This window comes from Pinus tabuliformis, chromosome 4_1, assembly GCF_031772625.1.
Source record: "Pinus tabuliformis cultivar Carrire ecotype Pingquan chromosome 4_1, CPIR1, whole genome shotgun sequence".
In the NCBI taxonomy this organism is placed as follows: Eukaryota; Viridiplantae; Streptophyta; class Pinopsida; order Pinales; family Pinaceae; genus Pinus; species Pinus tabuliformis.
This window is the reverse complement of record NC_142303.1, coordinates 188744208-188758350: the sequence shown is the minus strand read 5'-3', so window position 1 is coordinate 188758350 and position 14143 is coordinate 188744208. Positions and strand designations below refer to the sequence as shown.

The 14143-nt window shown below is 41.0% G+C and overlaps 1 pseudogene; it reads right to left on the bottom strand.

The window, feature by feature from the left end:
- The window catches only part of LOC149174843 (BTB/POZ and MATH domain-containing protein 4 pseudogene), a 26595-nt pseudogene extending 24159 nt beyond the window's left edge, over window positions 1-2436 (bottom strand).
- Window positions 2437-14143: the final 11707 nt, after the last annotated feature.

The window sequence follows — 14143 nt, the reverse complement described above, 5'->3', positions numbered from 1 at the left end:
TCATGGGGAGATCAAATTTAACCATCTAATTTAAAAAAGGCTTCTTAGATGTATCTTTTGTATTTCATTTATCATTATGGTGAGATGAAGAAGAACTTTCACTTGTAGAAGAGAAGGAGGTGGATCTCCTCCATCACCTCCATGTACTGAACCTTGTCCTTCTAGAGTTTTCCCCTCTGCATTTTCCAGATTTTTGAGCTTGCAAACAACTTCTCAACACGATCTGCCATCATATAGAAAGTCTTGCGAAAACTTTGCTCCTCATCATATCGAGTCTTGTCATCTACCATGTTCCTTCTTCTTCGATGTGCACACCCTGCCTCGGGATCGAAAGGTTGTAACTCCCCTTCGCCTCTTCGAAGCCTGTTTCTTGTTAGCATACAAACATTCAATTCACATCTAAAAACACATGCTCTGATACCACTTGATCCAGGTTATCTTTGTTTATAGATACATTAAAATAATTACATATACAATTTGTAGCTTAACCAAGAGAAAATTTAAATGTGCACATGTGAGAGAAAGAAGAAAAAGAGCATAAAAACAGAAAAGAAGACAAGAAATTTATAACTGAGTTCATCCCTCCTGGACTACATCTTTGGGCCCTGCTCGATCAATGGGGAGGCTTTCATTCATTAAAAATGGCATCAAAAGAAGTTACATTCATCTGTTACAAAAATGGAGCACTATACCTCCATGCTAAAAAGTGCCCCAAAATTGAGAGCTCTGCTTCAAAAACTGACACCACCTTTGGATTCCTATCGTCGAGAGGTGCAAAATCGATATAAGACTTGCCCAATTTTGAGACTGGACCAAAATCACCCTCTTCAAAAATTCTGCGCTCCTTGTCTTGAAAACGTGTCTGTTGATCTCCTTCTCCCTACTCTGGGTAAAACACTGAGTTATATAATTTTCACCAGTGGAGTTCCCAAGAAGACAGTTTGGTGTAATGGTAAAACTTAGGAATTTTTTGAGGGAGGTCAAACCTGCCACCTCTAATTTTACGATATATTAGTTTTATGAACCAACCTTTGCCATTAAAAGTTTTTAATAGGTGCATTATGGTTTATTTCATAGCCAAAACTCAACCAATATATACACATTGAAACATTTTTTGTGGGTATTGAGCCCGCCATTTCGGCGGCCCGCACCCATCCCCTCACCATACGAACTTCGTTTATGCAACAGTACGAATCTTGGGCGGCGAAAAGGGCGGAGTCTTGGGTGGCAGGACCACATACATGGCCACCTACTCAAGCTCATATACCATGCGTTGGTTTTTGTTATTAACCATACCATATATGGTATACATATATATAATCATATAATATATGTATTAACGGTTTGGATATATATGGATTTTGTTTTATAAATCGTTGACTTGTGTTATATCATATATATGGTATATATAACCAATCAATACCATTTGGGTTTTGGATTATCCGTAGTTTTGTTATATATGTATTAACCCTTTTAACAACCCTCCACGTGAATATATTAATGGAGTTTTGTTATAATAACAAAAATGATTTTGTTATATAGTTTGATTTTGGTTTATATATATATATATATATATATATATATATATATATATATATATATATATATATAAATATATATATATCTAGTTTGGATTTGGTTATATAGTTAAGGTATTAACTATATAAAAACTATAACCAAATGTTGTTTGTCTCTTGTGTAGGTTTAGGAGGTCATTAGGGAAAGCTAAGTGTTGAGACTTGAAGGCTGCCATGTGGGTCCCACGTGTTGACTGGGATGCCATGTGGCGCACGGTGGGCCCCATTTTTCCCCTGCCATACCAAACTTTGAAGAGCTCTATCTTTTGCATACGAGCTCAGATTGACGAACCGTTCACGCCACTGCGATTAGGAAGATGAGCCCTCTCCACTGATGCCACCAAATCCTCCTTTTTTCCATTTTGAACTTCGAGCCTTGTCCATCCCCTGAGTGTCTCGAGATCCTCCTGGATCAATATTAGACATTCATTATTGTTCTTTGAACTAACCACTATTGACGCAGCTAGTCTAAAAGCAATTCATATTGAGAATAGGGCAAGAATGAAAGAGATGATCAGTCCAGAAAACCACCGTTCAAACCTCCCAATGGCAAATCCAAAGTGAAATGGAAAGGGAAGGAGAAGAAAATAGCAGCAACCAAAGAAGGAGAGTGGCGTTTTTGCAATCACTGCAAGAAGGAAGGCCACGATGACGATCATTGTTGGAAGCAGCACCTAGAAAAGTGTCCAAAGAAGTATGGAGGAAAAGGGAAGCATAAGACAGTGGCAGCAGCCATGCAAGACCTTGGATCGGATTCGGGAGATGAAGCACTAATCACAACTGCAGGAACAAAAGGTACTCTTACACCTCTTGTTAATTCTAAATCGCATGAAGGCACCAGTTCTGTAGATGATTCCATTTCGAATGACTAAAAAAGAATTGAATTATTTCATATTAGAGTTGTAGTAAATCGTAAAAAAGTTGAAACTCTGTTTGATACTTGGTCCCAAGCAAACTTAATTGCAAAATCCCTGGTAAAGAAGCTTGGCTTAGAGACAAAACCACACCCGAAACCTTACCCGCTGGGATGGATACATGATAAAGCGAAATTGAATGTAACCCAGCAGTGCAAGGTCAAATTTGTGATTGCGTCTAAGCTAGTAGATGAAGTAGAGTTAGATGTAATACCATTGGATATCTATGGCATGGTGTTGGGGAGCCCATACATGTATGATAGAAATTCAGTCTTTTTCTGTCATGAGAACAAATATCAAATCACCAAGGGATAGAATATATAGTGAGGGCTCACCCCGATTGGGTGGAGAAAAGGACCCTGTGTAGATTAATGATGGTGGGCAGTGAGTGTCAGCACAAGCCTCACTCTTGGGCAATCATTTTAAAGGATGCAAGGAGAGATTACAGGGAAGAGAGGACCCCGAGACAAGGTACCAAGTTAATTATGGCAATAAGAGGGATGGGAAATGGCGGCGATCAGTTGATGGCGGGCAGACGAGGTGGCAATAGATCAAAGGGAGCAGATGAAGACATCGATGCTAATAAATTCAGGACTTGCAAGGTGGCGAAGGTGGTTGATACCTGGTGTAAAATTCGTGGATCCTGTTTCCGAAAAGAGCAAGAGACTATGGCGGAGGGAGGTAGGCAGGTAAGAGTCGATAGTGAAGAGGGTGGCAGAAGGATGAGGAAGTCGGTTAAGCAGAGGACTCAGGAGGACGACAGCACTCAGGGGATTGATAACCATCAGAGGGTTAAAGAAAGCGAGGAGAGGATCAGGAGGAAGGAACAGGAGGGGACGGAAGAAGAAGGAATATACAGAGAAGGAGAGATGAGGAGCAGGAAGGATGAATGCAGGGGGAGAGGGAGGTTCGAGGTCGGCCAAGGAAGCCAGGGTAACACCCGTGGTCGCCCTTCTAGAAGAGGCAAGGGCAGAGGTAGCAGGGGACGAGGAAGAACCGGGCAAGCTGGGAGCAATGATACTGAGACTCAGTCACCCAATCAACGGAAAAGAGGGTGCCGAACTATGAATCAGATGGCCAGAGATGCTGAGCGCGCGTACAACAATGAGGCCAATGTGGAGATAAGAAGAATTATAGAGAATTTGGAAAAGAGAGTCCTGGAGGAGGCCTCTGATCCTGAGATGGAAGATTGGTGCTCTCTTATGCCGGACCCTGGAAACACCAGGGGTCGCCTCTCCCAGTATAAACAGGCTCTGCATATGTATTGGGTGATGAAGTGTCTGCTAGCTAAAGCAATGGAACAGATTGCGGAAGAAATGACGGAGATAGCGCAAGGGTACCCGAGCCTGAAAGAGGAAATGAAGAGTTTGCACTTCGCGCTTCTGAAACAGGACAGAAAACTTGAGGATATCCAAAGCATACTGAAGCTGATAACCAAGGCGCACCAAGAGGAAGAAGTGAAATCAGAGATCATGGTTAAATGAGTTGTTTTTGTTGTGTTTTCAATCTCAATAGCTAGGACCAAAAGAATCAGTTGTGTGCACAGTTTGTGGAATGCAACAGTCGATAAGGATTTAGCATTAGTTTGTTGGTAGGCTGACGGTTATGTTTTAAACTTGTTATTGCACTTACTCAGTTTTTAAGTTGACAATACTTGACTTTCAGTGGACCTCTTACCCAGTTTCCCTTTGGGGCGGGTGGAGGTTACCTGTGTTTGTACATAGTTCTGTTGGTTGTTGTTAATAGAAAAGGCCCTACCATAGATTACAAAAAAAAATATATAGTGATGGCTCATCAAAATAAAATTAATGCCAGCCTTGTAAGCGCTGGAAAACTGAAAAGACTGGTGAATTCCAATAAAGGATGCATGCTTATGGTTGTAAGGGAAAAAGAGGTAGAATTCGCTAATGCGTTCCAGGGCTGCGATCGGGAGCATAAGAAAGAATTAACTAAATTGATTTCTAATAATGATGAGGTGTTTCAGGAACCGAGGGGATTACCTCCGAAGGGGGAAATCCAACATGAAATCCATCTACAACATGATGCCCCTCTACCAAATATTGGCATGTACAGGATGTCGGCTATCGAGATGGAGGAAATCAAGAGACAAGTGCAGAAATTGCTGTACCAAGGCATCATCAGGCCGAGCACCTCTGCATGTGGTTCACCAATTGTTTAGTGCCAAAGAAAGACGACACCTAGAGGATGTGCATGGATTACTGCGTGCTCAATAAGATAATGGTGAAAAATCACTATCCCCTTCCACGCATAGGTGATTTTTTAGACCAATGAAAGAGTGGTGTTTATTTCACAAAGTTGGATTTGCACAGTGGCTATCACTAGCTCAGAATTGTGGAGCAGGACATGTGGAAAAACGCTTTCAAAACCAAGCAGGGGTTGTGCGAATGGATGGTGATGCCATTCGAGCTTTGCAATGCTCTAGCCACCTTTATGTGGGTTATGAATGATATATTTCTGCCTTTCATTGATGATTTTGTTCTTGTATATTTAGATGATATACTTGTCTTTAGTAAGAGTTGGTCTGAATATGTGTATCATGTAAAGAAAGTGCTTGATGTGTTTAAAAAGGGAAAACTCTTTGTAAAATTATCAAAGTGTGAGTTAGGGAAAACCTATTTGGGTTACCTAGGTCATATTGTTGGTCATGGTTAGTTAAAAATTGATCCCTCTAAAGTTGAAGCAATTGTAAATTGGCCTAACCCTACTAGTGTAACCAAGGTCTGTAGCTTTCTAGGTGCAGTCTAGTATTGGAGGAGATTTATTGCTAATTTCTCTGTTATTGCAGCACCTTTGCACACCTTGACAAGTGTGAAATAGGTCTTCCAATGGGGAGGAAGATAGCAGAAGTCCTTCAAAACATTGAAGGAAAAGATCAGCACCGTGCCAATCTTAGCCTTACTTGATCTCCAACAGCCATTTGAGATCGAAACCGATGCCAATGGTTATGCCATGGGAGTTGTACTGATGCAACAAAAGAAGTTGATTTGTTAACATTCCGAGAAGTTTTCTCAAGCTGTGATAAACTATCCCACCTATGAAAAGGAACTTTATGCCTTGGTGCAGAGTGTGAAAAAGTGGAAGCACTACCTAATCAGTAAGGAAACCATTATTCATATAGACCATCATCCGTTACCGTACCTTCAGTCACAAACCAAATTGCAGCAATCTCGTCATTTCAGGTGGATGGTTTTTCTTCAACAGTTTCATCTGGTAATAAAGTATAAGAAGGGCACTATCAATAAAGTGGTTGATATGCTATTTCTACTTCTGTTATTTTGCATAATGCTTCATTATCTTTTGAGAGTTATGCTGAGCAATATGCTAATGATGATGACTTTAAGGAGGTTTATGCAAAACTAACCCATGGTTCACAAGTGGAAAACTATCTCTTGTAGGTGAAATTGTTGTATCACCTTGGTAAATTGTGTATTCCCACAGGGGAAAGAGTACATGTAATTCGAGAGGCCCACACCTCTCTTGTGTCTGGACACTTTTGTGTCGAAAAGAATTTATGTCATGTACCAAGATTTTGTTTTTGGCCTCATATGAAAAACATTGTGACTTGCTATGTAAAGGGTTGTGTGATGTGTTCTATTTCAAAGCCCTCTAATAGAAAACTTGGGCTCTACACACCACTGCCTATTCCGATTCGTCCTTGGGAAGTGTGTCAATGGACTTTGTAGGAGGTTTCCCTTTGTCTAGGAAGGATCACGACTATATGTTTGTCGTCGTTGACTTTTTTAGCAAGATGTGTATTCTTATGCCTTGTGAAAAGCAGATTACTACAGAGTAGACTGCTTCTCTTTTCTTTCAACATGTTTGGGTCCACTTTGGATTACCCACATCAATTGTGTCAGATCGGGACTCTTGCTTTCTTGGAGAGTTTTGGACCAGCTTGTGGAGGATGATGGACACCAAATTGAAAAGAAGCACTGCATTTCACCTGCAAACTGACAGACAAACAGAGGTTCTAAACCGTACCGTGGTACACTTATTACAAGGCTATTGTCGGAAATCCCAAGTTGTGGGATGAACATCTCCCATATGTACATCATTCCTACAACCGAGTAGTGCATTCATCTACGTAGCGTTCACCATTCGAGACATGTTTTGGTTACCTACCAAAGGACCCTTTTGATATGGTATTTGGAAGGAAGGATGGCTCCAGTGGATGTAATGATAGGGACAAAGCTCAGCAGTTCATTCAGCGAATCCAATTGATTCACTAAGCAGTGCAAGAGCAGTTGGAGAAAAGCCAAGCTTGTTACAAGGCTCAACATGATAAACACCAAGTTGACCATCAATTCCAAGTGGGTGACAAAGTGTGGTTCCACATCAGCAAAGACAAGATGAAGGGAAAAGGAAAGAAGTTGTGGCTAATCCGGTATGGACCATTCACCATTTTGGAGAAGATTGGGAACAATTCCTTTCGTCTTGACTTGTCGATATATATGCAGATGTACTCAGTAGTGAATGTGGAGAACCTGAAGCTGTATGAACCACCTTTGATCATCGACACTGATGAGGTGGGCACAGTTCCTACAGTCGATGATTTTTCACTAGAATATCTCGATGAGTTGCCCAAAGACATCATCCTCGACAGAAGAACCAGGACTTCACGACGAGGAGATGTAGAATACCTTCGAGTTGGTTTTAAGGGAATGCACCCTAGCAAGGCCAGGTGGATGGATAAAGAGAAAGTGAAGGAACAATTCCATAACTTGCCAATTGACTAACAAAAAGCTTTTGGTGATCCAAAATCTCCTCAATGGGGAGGATTGATCCAGGTGGATCTTCAAATACAATGGCATGAAAAAAACAGAATCAAAGTGCTCATAATGAAGTCAACTAGACCAGGGCATAGATCTCATCATCCTGATTCCAATGGCGTGAACGGCACTTCAATCCGAGTCCAGATGATGAAGTTATCGTGAAAAGAAGGATGCTATGTTCCTGAAGAAAATGAGGATTTTTCTTTAAAAAAGGGTTTTAAGCCTTAAAGGCAAAATTTCAATCGGAGGATTCATGGAGGTGGACTTAGGAAAGGCACAGTGGAACCCCTGATCACTGATCTCCGATTAAATTGGATTGACGACTGGAGGGCAATTGGGTCGGAGGAAGGTCTTATATATATGTATCGGCACAGGTAGAGCAATCGGCGATAAAACGATCAGCGGGATCGTTATCAGGACACAGGGGCGATATATGAGTGGGATGCCGATCCGATCGGCCAATGCTGATATCAGCGATCGGCAATCAACGGTCGGCATATCCCCGGTTACAAGACCTTAGAGACAACGATACGCTGACTGCGATATCAGGCCCAGACCCGATAAGAATATAAGCCCGATTTGATAAATTTTTAAGTCCGAGTAAATGGTTTTTGGTTGGATTTTCAGTGTTTTTCGGGATTTTTAGAGTCTTATCGCCTCAACGATAAAAGAATGTTTTATGGGTCAGTTATGCCCATCGATCCGTCCACACCACTGGCCTCTATTATGAACCAAACAAAGTCAATTTAAATGGGATTTTGTCTGAAAACCCATTATAAAAGCCCGATAGTTGGAAGAGCACGAGGGAGGCATTTGGCAGCACGTTGTTTCGATTGGCAGGAGGCTGAGAGTGCATTTTGTCTATTTTGGGACAAGTTTAAGATGTTTTCAACCCCTTTTAGTGCCACGGATGCTTTGATGCTACCCACTTCTCCATTTGAGGCATCCATCTCACAGCCATCTTTCAGATTGGAGGTATAAGCCTCTTGTATGCAGTTGATGATTGTAAATTCTCTTCTTTCATGCCATTTAATATAAAGGCCTCCCCATTGTTTGAGCTGGGCCCGGAGACATAGTCCGAATTGGATGAACTCCATTATCAAGCCTTGGTGTCTTCTTTTTGTGCCTTTGTGTGTTTTCTTCTTCTTTTCTTGAGTGTATATTAAATTTCGGTGTTAAGCTGCAATTTTGCATGTGATTCTTTTCATACATCTATAAGCAAAATTATCCTGGATCATATAAAAATACCAACAAAGCATATAATTTTCTCATTTCACGTTTATGAAACCTATTTTCGTCATAAATTTCCATTCCATCCATCAAACGATCAAATTTTCCCTCAAAGTCAGCCATTTCACCTCCTCGTTGCGCTTTTGGAAAAGGAGAAAAATCATCCATTGCAGAGGTTTTCTTCATCAAATTACAGGTCCAACACATCATCAGCAAGTAAGTGAACTTCATTCACTCCTCCTTCATCCTTCCTTTCATCAGTTTTCTCAGCAAGAGTCAGTGAATCACCCTCTCCTAGGGTTTTGCTGTGTTTTTGGTCTCTTAGTCATTTTTCTTCATTTGTTGTGGTAAAACCCTAATTTTTATGCCCAAAACCCCTCCCTTACCGTCCATATACCTTCCTTGACCTTTTTCCATGCCCATTCCCCTCATTTTTGTTATGCTCTTGGCCTACACAGAATATAATGAGAAAAACAACAAGTATTTTATTATTCAGAGATAAAAGCAATGTTCACTTGCCTATTCGAGGGGGCAACCTCCAGCAAAGCAGAGCTCGATTACAAAATAAGACTCGATGATCTTTCCCTTCTAACTATGACTATTTATAGCTAAATGACCTTCAACAACCTAATGAATAGTGGTCCTTTGTATAACAATGGTTAACCACTTTATTTATTAATTCTAGCCCGTTGCAACTAATTGTGCTCCCTTTCTTAAATGTGGGTCAACCACTTACAATTATTTATACAGGATTTATTGAATCCTTAACTAACTATGACTATGACTCGACCCTATTGGGTTTATTACATAAATAAAGGGGTTAGGGTTGGACCCTCACATGCCCTCCCCCATAAAAAGCAACCTTGTCCTCAAGGCTGAATCTACGGAAATTGTTGAAGAATAGTGGCTAGTTCCCAGGTCACATCTTCTGGAGAGGTGTCTTTCCACTTGACAAGGAATTCCTTGATCATGCGGCCATGTAGATTTCATTCTTGAGTATCGAGGACCTATTTAGGTTGGAGCCAAGGTGAACCTTCTTCATCCAATTCAAGTAGACTGGTTTGAATTCTGCAATTGTTCTCCACCACTTTCTTGAGGCATGATACATGGAAGACTGGATGGAATTTTGAAATTGGTGGCAAGGCCATCTTGTAGGCTACTGTTCCAATGCGCTGAAGTATTTGATAAGGTCCGTAGAATTTTGGAGCTAATTTCTGGCAGCCCTTTTCTTTGAGTGATGTTTGCTTATATGGTTGCAACCACAAGAATACCTGATCCCCTTCTTGAAATGTGTACTCTGAATGATGTTGGTCTGCCTATTGCTTCATTCGATTCTGAGCCTAATGGAGATTATCTTTAATATGAGCTAGCATGGATGCACAGTTTTGTAGGAGTTGATCAACTGCTTGCACCTTAGAGCATCCAGGGATATAAGAAATAGGTGAAGGTGGGAGTTGGCCATACACTTCTTCATATGGAGTCATCTTGGTGGCTTCATGATAGTTAGTATTATACCACCATTCAGCTAAAGGTAACCACTATACCCATTGATGCTACTTTTCTAAAGTGAAGTACCTTAGGTATGTCTCCAAACATTTGTTGACTGCTTCAGTTTGACCATCAGTTTGGGGATTATAAGAAGTACTTAGTTGGAGTTGGGTGCCTTGTAGCTTGAAAATTTGTTGCCAAAAGTTACTGATAAAATTCAAGTCATGATCAGACATAATGGAAGTGGCCATGCCATGCAGTTTGAAGATCTAGTCCATGAAAGCTTGAGCCACCAAAGTGGGGGTAAATGGGTGGGGTAGAGTGAAAAAATTAGCATATTTAAAGAGTTTTTCCACAACCACCATGATCATTGATTTGTTGCCTGAATTCGAGAGACCAGTAATGAAATCCATAGAAACATTCATCCAGATGGAGGTAGGGATTGGCAATGGTTGTAAGGTTCCTATTAACTTTATTTTTTCTCCTTTGTGGCATTGACACACATCAAATTTAGCTACAAAAGTAAGAATGTTAGTTTTCATGCCTGTCCAAAAGAAAGGACGATGAGTCTGAGCATAAGTCTTTTGAAAGACTGCATGGCTTGCAGTGGGAGATGAGTGCAACTTTGCCAAAATTCACATTTTGAGGGTGGATGTCAGCGATATAACTACTCGATCCTTGTAGTGAATAATCCCATCCTTCCAAGAGTAGCAAACTGAGGAATTAGGATCTCTTCTCAAGTTATTAATGAGTTGGGAGAGAGGGGGGTATGAAAACCATTCATTATGGGCTTCTTCAATCCAATCTTGTATGGGAAGAGAGATTGATAGGAGGGTGCTTTCATCCTCAAATTGGCATGATAAAGCATTTGCTACTACATTGTCACGCTCTTTCTTGTAAATTATCTTATAATTGTATCCCAACATTTTGGAAAGCCACTTATTTTGTTGTGGTGAGGATAGACGTTGCTCCAAAAAATATTTGAGGCTTTCATGGTCTGTGCGGATTTGGAAACATTGCCCCAATAAGTATGGTCGTCAGGTATCTACTTCGTGTAAGATGGCCATCATATCTTTCTCATAGGTAGATTTTCCCAGATGTTTCCCACTCAGTTGTTAGCTGGTGAAAGCCAAGGGTCGACCTTTCTACATTAAGACAACGTCAATACCATTACCTAAAGCATCACATTCAATCAAAAAATATTTGGTGAAGTCAGGTAGTGCCAATACTGGAGTGGAACACATGGCCTGTTTGAGAGCCATAAATGCCTATTGTGCTACATCATTCTAAAGGAATGAATTTTTCTTAAGAAGGTTAGTGAGGGGTCTAGCAATGCGCCCATAATTGTGGACAAATTTGCGATAGTAGCTGGTGAGACCCAATAATCCCCTCAAACTCTTCAAGGTTTTTGGTTGGGACCAATCTTGCATTACCCGTATCTTTTTGGGATCAACACTAACACCTTCACGACCCACAATATGTCCCAAATACTCGACTTCTTCCATGCCAAAAGAGCACTTGGACAATTTGACAAATAATTTGTGATTACGGAGCAGTTTTAAGATGAGGTCTACATGTTGAAGATGTTTTCCCCAAGTTAGGTTGTAGATGAGAATGTCATCAAATAAAATGAGGACAAAGTTTCGGAGATATGGTTTCAGAAGGTGATTCATGAGGCTTTGAAAAGTGGATGGGGCATTACAGAGACCAAATGGCATGACCAAGAATTCATAATGGCCTTCATGAGTTCAGAAAGCAGTCTTGGGAATGTCTACTTCTTTCATGTGTATTTGGTGATAGCTATAGCGAAGATCTAGCTTAGTAAAGAATTGTGAACCATGTAGTTCATTAAGAACATCATCAGCAACCAGGATAGGGAATTTGTCTTTGACAGTGACCTTGTTGAGGGCCTACAATTTTGGACACATGCGTCATTCCCCTTCTTTCTTGAGCACCATAACCAGTGGTGATGAATAATCACTGATGCTAGGACGAATAACACTGACTTCAAGGAGTTCCTTGATGATTTTTTCAATTTCATTCTTTTGGGTGAAAGGATATCGATATGGGTGCACATTTAGTAGTTGTGCCCCTAGGACCAAAGTGATGCTATGATCATGTTCCCCTCTAGAGGGTGGAAGCTCTTTATGTTTCTCAAATACCTGCTGATGGCGGTTTAAGACTTGTTGCATCTCATAATGAATATGAAGAGCAGTGGGTTCTATGGCCTGGATGGCATTAAATTGGGTGATAACTCCATGATTGCCCTTTTTCAACAACTTTTCCATTCAATGCAAGGTGATGATAGAAGGAGCACCTCCCTAGAGTCCACGGAGTGTATGCATGTGACAATTCTTCTTAAAGCTCATATATAGCTCCTGGAAATCCATTGTGATTAGGCATAGTGTGTGAAGCCATTCAGTACCCAAGACAATGTCACAACCACCCATGTTAATTGCAAACATGTGGGTCTTTAGGTGGTAGTCTCCCATCTGAAGTTTAATATTTTTGCAGAGGCCTTCACATTTCATTGTCCCCCCATCAGTAATAAGGACCTGGAAATTAGAGACTGCCCTTACAAAGCAATGAATAGCTTCAGCGACTCGTTGATAGATATAGTTATGAGTGTTGCCACTATCAATCAATACTACTACAATGCAATGTTTTATAAAGCCTCTAATTTTGAGAGTTTGGGGCATAAAAATGCCCACCAAAGCATGTAGCGAGATAATGGGTTCCTCTGGCGTAGAAGTGAGCTCATTGTCTTGCTAGGTTTCCTCAACTTTGTCCTCTATTCCCCCAAGGGGTGTGGCTTCCTCTGATGAGCTGTGATCACTAACATCAATTTGAAAGAATTTTGGTTCCTTTCTTTTATGACCTAGGGAGTATTTGTCATCATAGTAGCAGCACAATCCTTGTTTTCTTCTTTCAACCAATCCTACTAGGGACACCTTTTGAACCTTAAGTGTTTGGGTAGGGCCCCAAGCCTAGGTGGGGCATCCCTTGGCTATGAAATTTGGATGATTAGACTGGGCAGCTAAATCACATTCCACTTTGACAGCCTTTGTGCAAGCGTCTATCCATGTAGGTGGGTGGTGCATCTGAACATGTGCTTGGATGGCTTCTTTGAGATCACTTATAAAACATTCCAAGTAGAATTCATCTCCTAGACCTTCTGTTCAGATGGCTAATGTCTCAAAGGCCGCAATGTAGTCTCTTAGTGTGCTTGTCTATCGGAGCTTAGTAAGATGACCCAAAAAATTAGATTCTCTGTCAAAGTGGTTACAAAGGGATTTTGAGAACACCTGCCAGGTTATGTTCCCGGGATAGCATTTTCAATGCCACTACCACCATTGCCATCTCTCTTGGTCCAAGTAAAGGGATCCCACACGTAGTTTAGTTGGATCATTGCGGATATCATTCATAATGAAATATTATTCCATTTGTGCTACCCATACTGTCAAATTAGAGACATCAAATTTATACGTGTCCAGCTTGGGTGGATGAGGGTGGGAAGGTTGGTGATTTTCATGGAAATGAATATGATGGCTAGATTCTCCTTCAAGGTGTTCATCAATACCATGTGCCCCCGGATGCAACCCCGACGTGCTCATATTGAACTGTTCAATGAATTGTGTAATTTTCTACATCTCTTCCTGGAAAGAATCTAACTTTTTTTTCAAGGCGCTCGATCTTCTCATTGGCCGTGACTTGAGCTCTGGTTTTTATCATACATAGATCTTAGTCACTTAACATCAATTTGAAAGAAATTGGGACCGCCAGAAAATTGAAGCTGACCAGTGAATGGTACCACTGCTATCAGCTTGTCGTCTTGATTCTTATGGGCTAAGTCTCTTGTAACCGTCCCGGGAGACCCTAACGACTGAATGTGAGTTGGACTGCGGTGGAAGAACCCTAACTGGTGGATCTGATTTATGCGGAGGTGACAGAACCCCAACTGCTACATCTGAATGGTACTGTAGCGGTAGAACTCCAAATGGTGGATCTGATTGTGGCAGCGGTGACAGAACCCCAACTACTACATCTGAATTGTACTGCGATGGTAGAACCCCAACTTGTGGATCTCATATTTCAAATAAGATAATGGGCGATCTTCAGAGATTCAAGGGAACTATCGTCA